This window comes from Syzygium oleosum, unplaced genomic scaffold (genome assembly GCF_021117445.2).
Source record: "Syzygium oleosum isolate NSW1041296 unplaced genomic scaffold, Sole_v2.1 Sole_v2.24, whole genome shotgun sequence".
In the NCBI taxonomy this organism is placed as follows: domain Eukaryota; kingdom Viridiplantae; phylum Streptophyta; class Magnoliopsida; order Myrtales; family Myrtaceae; genus Syzygium; species Syzygium oleosum.
In genome coordinates this window covers 3,321,715-3,328,410 of record NW_026607508.1, presented here as the reverse complement: position 1 = coordinate 3,328,410, position 6,696 = coordinate 3,321,715, and the positions used below count along the sequence as shown (strand labels likewise).

The 6,696-nt window shown below is 39.5% G+C and overlaps 1 pseudogene; it reads right to left on the bottom strand.

Moving 5' to 3' along the window:
- Positions 1–1,359: 1,359 nt before the first annotated feature.
- LOC115693898 (disease resistance protein RPV1-like) lies at positions 1,360–5,597 on the bottom strand (annotated as a pseudogene).
- Between the last annotated feature and the right edge of the window lie 1,099 nt (positions 5,598–6,696).

Here is a 6,696-nt window from a genome sequence, read left to right as displayed (position 1 = left end):
TGGTAAATCAAATAACAGAATGGTTTTGAAATTGACTATTCAATTCTACATAGCAAAGTACACAATAGCTATTCCATTCCTATTTCTATACTATTGTATTTTCGTAAAATAAGTCAAAATCACTATTACTTTCCTTTTTCATATATTAATTTTTTTTTTCATTTTTGCAAGCATACAAGCAAAAGAAGAAAGAAAACCGTTGTTCGAAGTATCCTAAGAAATTGGATAAAGTGTTATATGATGAGAAAGAAATATTTAAATTTGAAATTTAAACCTAATTATGGGCTTGCCAACGCGCGGGCCTGTCTGGAGTCTGCACCTCTCTGCACTACAAGGACCAAAAATCAATTTTGGCGGGCTTTGGCAAGAGGCTTCAGTTGCTCAAGTGACCTCAAGTCAGGTCGACCCAATTTAAAAACATATTATATTTATTAAGTTGGGTAGGTAGACCGCAAATCCGATCATGAGACTCGACTAGGCTTGAGCGCGCCTATTGATCATCTCTACTGGAGTCTATGAGCAAATTATGCAATAAAGATCACATTTAAATTGAACCTTCTAAATCACCTTTATCCATTGTTAAATATTATATTGTTATCGTTCATCTTAATGTAGGCATGAACTTTAGGGATTTTTTTGGGACAAAAAGTCGAGATGGAAGGATGACCTGAGTTTGCTTTATAATATAGACATCGTGATGTGTTCTATAGATTTGAAATAATAGTGAATAAATTTCTTCTTTAGGCGTTGTTTCTTGGCCAAATTGTATGGAGAATTTTCTCACTCAGTTTGAAAGCACATCGATATACTAGTCTTTCGAGGATAAATTGCTTTTTTAATCAAGTTTATGGCGAGTGTGACACATGCATCCTTATAATAGAAGACATTAATCGGTCTCACTTTATAGATCCGTGCTCTTTAAAATTTATTCGAGATATTTCATTACATTTAACGCAAAATACATAAGAAATGAATAACTTGGGCAAATTGCAACATCTTTCTATGGTAATCTAAGATGGGAGAGGGAATGAGCAGACAGGAAAACAGAAGAGAAGAAATATGCAATTTCACTCTCTTCTGGAGACAAACATAAAGAGAAATGATGTAGAGGAAATTTGAGTTAGTTGATTGTTCAAATAAAATTTTGTATACCATCTTCGTATATCTGACATTATTTAGATAATTTTATGGATTAAAGGGAACAATTATATTCATTCCTTTCCTCATCATGATAACCCATAAGAAATTTCAATGTTGACAATATCCAGAACTAAACAAGGTAAGCCAGTCACTTAATTCTTTTAATAAAGCAAAAAGATGCTATTATTGACTGTCTTTGCCAAACAAATGATAAATACTTTATCCGTCTTTGTAGAGCTGGTAAGGGCCATCAAAATCACGTAACCTCGGGCATCCATTTATGGTGAGACGGCACGATGTTTTCGTGTATGGCACATCTGGCACGTTCTCTAGCGATTCACACCCATAGATCGCCATAGCATTCAGATTCTGCAAATTAGACAGATCAGTTTCGGTTAACCTTTTAATGGAATCGCAGTCTTCAATATACAACTCCCGCAATGATTTCAATTCTCCCAAACCCTCAATTTCAATTAGCTGAGGCAATTTCACCAAGCACAAACTCGAGATCTCCCTCAAACATGGCAAAAGGGGCAGCTTCTTGAGCAATGGACACTCACACATTGTGAAATCATCGAATCTCCTTAGCTTTCCAAGCACATCGAATTGAATCTCTCCTAGCCGATATCCACTAAGAAACAGCATTGACAAATTCTCCAAATTGGAAAAAAGTGACCAATCTATCGGTGATTGGACATCTCTTAAAATCAAATCTTCAAGGCTGGCTGGAAGCCCAGTAAGAGATTGGGGGTCAACACAATTTATATAGAGGTATTTTAGCAGACAGAGGGAACTCAAGTCGATTGGAGGCAAGGTCATACCTTCCACAACCAGGGTCAAACTCCTCAGAGCACATAGCCTTACAAGCCAATCTATGTTGGGTTCTTGCACTGGTCTTCCGTGCATTACAAGACAATCTAAATTGGTCAGATTTGAGAGATCGGGAATTGTGGTCAGTGATGTGAATGAAAAACTTAAAAACTCCAAACTCTTAGGAAGCTCTAGCAACTCTTCAATCCAATCACAGTAACCTAAACGAAGTTCTTGGAGATTTGTAAGTCGATTGATGGTTGTCGGCAATCTACTATATCTGCAAGATAATAAATCTAGAATTCTCAACGAGGATAGTGACCCAATTTCACTTGGAATTTCCCCCTCTAGGCATTCACACATGGAGGTACGCAACTTTTCCAGATTTCCCAACATTCCTATGGTTTTTGGAAGTTTGCTTATGAAGGTAAAACCCATATTTGCTACCTTCAACCTTTTGAGATTTCCGATACAATCAGGTAAACTCACGATCTTTGAGTTTTGCAAATCCAACTCGAGCAATGAGTGGAGCTTCCCAACTGTGTCTGCTAGCTTTTGTAATTGGCAATTCCAGAGCTTTAAAACTTTCATTCTTTCAAGGTTTCCAATGGAATCAGGTAGTTCTCTGATTTTTGAAACTGGGACATCCAGCTCAAGTAGTGACTCCAATTGTCCAATAGTGTCAGGAAGCTTTCGAAGCTTCGGACATATAAATATTAGACACTTCAACTTCACTAAATTACCAATCGAGTGAGGTAACACTGAAAGCCTATCAGAATCGATTCTTAGGTAATCAAGACGGTGTAGATTGCCAATGGACTTGTCAATCTTTCTTAGTCTGGTGCATTTTATAAGAATCAATCTCTCCAATGCTGACACTGTAGAGAACTCGGGCGTCTTTGTCAAGAACGGACAATCCACGAGTTTTAGGACTTTCAACTGTTTTGATACCTATAAAGAATTGAGTTGAAACTCAGAAAGGATGAAGAGTACATGCAATGCATAAGTATGTCGTGAAATCTTACCATGATTTGACACCATCCTCCCCAGTCTTCAGTAATGTTAGCCCCAGAAAGCTCGAGGACCGCTAGGTTCTCCAATCCAAAGTTGGTAGCTCGGAATTCCAAAGGGCAATTGCTCCAAGAAAGCCATTTTAACTCAGAAAAAAAATCCTTAAAGTTTCCTTCAAAGTTTCCATGGTCCAATTGGAGGAACCTAAGGTTGACCATCCTCAGAAATTCCTTGCGTTTAAATATGTATGTCGCATCGGGTGTAGGCATCCCAAGATTGAGTGCTACTATGTTTTCAGTTCCCTAGAATATAAACGTAGCAACTAGTGAGTACATGTATCAATTTGACCGGAAGTTAGATAAAAAAAGGTGACGATGCTAATGGATGGAACAAAAAAAATTATAGGCAAAGATTACCTTTTGTTTTTGCACTACATGGAAGGCATCCTTGGGAGACCACAATCTGCTACCTGTTAGATGGGTTTTGCAGCTTTCTGGGTGGACGAGATCCCTTCCGAGGTCTCTAAGTTGGTCGTGCATCCACAGTTTGTCATTGTCGACGATCTTTATCAAAGACATACGTGCAAGGATCTTCACTTCAATTTCGGTGGGATACCCAAAAACTGCATCCCAATATTTAATTGCAGTTGTTTTCTCTTGGCTGATGAAGAAACATGCGATATCAATATAAATTTGTTGTTGACGATATTCTAATGCTTCGTAACTTATCATCAATTTCTTCTTGACATCCTCATTTATCACGTTCTTTAACTTCTGTAGGACGCCTTCCCATGTACTTTGGCATTTTCCACGAAGTGTGGAACCTATGACATCGAGAGCCAATGGAAGTCTTCCAAGAGCATTGATTAGCTTACGTGAAATATCCACGTAATAGGTGGAGGCTTGGCAAGTCCCAAGGCACGCTCAAAGAAAAGTTGAAGAGCATCATTATGATCCATCTCCCGCATTTCGTAAAATGAAATATTTCCATAAAGTGAGGTTGGAACATTGTCATCTTCTCCTTCGGTTACCAAGAATTCAATATTCCTTGTCGTTATGATAATTCTATTTCCCCCACCAAACCAGTTGGGCTCACCTACAATTCTCATGATTTGGTTCAATTTGTCGATGTCATCAACTACAATGAGGACTTTCTTACCCCAGATCTTCGTCCTGATCATGTCAGCCCCTTCATCAATGTCAAAGAGGTTTCTGCAAGTGAGATTGAGAATGTCGTATAATAATTTTTTTTGTAAGTTCAATATATCATGAGTCCGGACATCTGAAAGAAAGCAGCAATGACCCCGAAACTGAGGGGAAATTTGCCTGAAGACAACCTTGGCCAGTGATGTCTTTCCGATGCCACCCATACCATGAATCACGATAATCCGTACATCTGAAGCTCCTTGATCTAACAGCTTCATAATGTCATCCTTTCTATGCTCAAGTCCCACCAAATTATCAGTCACATCTGTTCGTCTTGTCCATAACAAACTGGAAACCTCCTCCACCGTGAGATTTATAAGTTTATGTAGGCTGCCACATACAAAACATGCAATCATCTCAATTTTGGAAAAAACTCATATGGAATCCGTGAATGCATTACATGGCACTGGAAGGTTATCATCAAAGTTATTTGCTTTGAAAGCAACCAGCATAAAAAAGAAGTGATCTTTCAAGCTATGAGGCATTTGAAAAAGGATAAAAAAAGATTTACGCAAGAGGAGTTGGAGGAGTTGGAGGGACCTTATTCACAATTGAAAGTTACTGATTTGAGTTGCGAATAAACATTTATCCGAATGAGTTAGGTTGCGAATTCTTCAGTAATGTTAACTTAGTTGGTAATTTAATCGGTATACCTATTAGTAACTCAAACTATGGTTGGTACTTTCAAAATAGAGTTTCAAACCTAAGAAATTGGTGAGATATTGACAAAAGTTGTTAATTTATTTAAGTTGGATATACCTTAACACTAATATTTCCAAAACTGTAAGATTGGACAGCAGCAAACTGAATCTAAATTTCTGGAAAAAGTGTTATAGGAATAAGGTTTCGAGAATGACAAAAAGAAAATAAAGTCAATGGAAGAAGTTGACAATACCCGTGATCTTTTAGGTTCCTTCCCTTAATTCTGGCAACCTCTCTTAAAGCCTCCTCCCACTGCTTTGCTAAATCCTTCCCAGAGTCGCTCTCGTGCTTTTGGAGGGCTTTCCGATATAACTTGGTTTTAAGCTTGACATCATCCGCGTCCACATCGTAAAATATAGGGAAGATCACTTTCTCATCCTCGTCTCTCGATATTCTGCTTGTGCACTCCACCATGTGCGCGAGCTCACGGAGACACCACTTACTCGAAGCGTAGTTTTTGGAGAAAATCGGGATGTAAATTCTAGAGTTGTTAATCGCTTGCAAGAGGCCACCTCCAATCTCTTCGCCGACTCGGAGCTCCTCATCGTCTTTGAAAGTGTGGATCCCTGCACGGGTCATGGCTTCATAGAGAGAATCCACCGCAATAAAGTGAGTGTCGGGCCCTCTAAAGCTTAGGAACACCTCGTAGCCCCTCCCCGATCCGCCATCATGGCTACTGCTTGTCGGAGCTGCCGTCTCCATCTCTTCTCCCTCCCTGTTTCTCTTCATTCCTGGAGGACGGTGGAGAGATTGATCTCCGAATAGACTCTGCCTGGTTACTTGGAAAGTCTGAGTCTGATCCTCGTAACAAACTTGCAGAAGCAGCAGAGATAGGTCACTCACTTTCACGGCGTTTGCCTGGAATATGTTATTGCACCTTGATGAACAGTTAGATGCTGGGTATCTGGAGATTCGCATGGAATATGCGCAATGTTATGGCAAGCGGTGGAATTCTCGATGCAGCGAATGGACTATAAAGAACGTCCCTTGTGTTTTTACTTAAACAAAAGTTGTTTGTTTTGGGGGGAAATTACCGAAAAAGTCCTAAACCTATTGTAATTGTGCCAATTCAATCTCATACCTTTTAATTTGGCCATTTTAGTCCTAAATCTCTTGACGATTTTCAACAAAAATTGGCTGGGTAGACCAAATTGACAAATTGCCAAGAGGTTTAGGATTAAATTGACTGAATTAAAAGGTTTAGGATTGAATTGACTGAATTAAAAGGTTTAGGATTGAATTGGTATAATTGCAATATATTTATTATGTTTTTGGTAATTTTCCCTTGTTTAGGTGGAGCAAGTGGGCCAAGAAGGCCCTCTTTGATTGGAGGGGCTCAGTCATGATATTCGCTAGGGGTGAGCATGGTCCGGGTGGGCGGTTCCCACCTTAGAATCGAGAACCGGCCGCTAAGGACCGGTTCCTAAAAATTGGAACCGGGAACCGCCCGTTGATTCTATGGACCCACCCAGGAACTGGACCGCCGATCCAGTTCGGTTCCCGGATGGGTCTATGGAACCGGTCCCATCAACCTTCATACGTCCGCATTGTAATATGTTACACAAGTTCAACCTGCTGTTCAGACATTGCTCTTCAAGTTAGGAACTTCCTAATAAGCCAGAGCCAAAGACTGGAAAGTGGAAACCTTCACCTATTGTTCAAAATTTCTAAATATGACCGCATAAAGACATTTGTGTTAAGAACTTCCTAACAAGCCAGAGCCAAAGACATTGCAATAGCTACAGTTAGGAGTGTAACTTTCCACTCCTTTTTCATGTGAAGAAGCCAGACAGTGGACTTCAACAATTTTGGTCTTCATTCCTTCCAT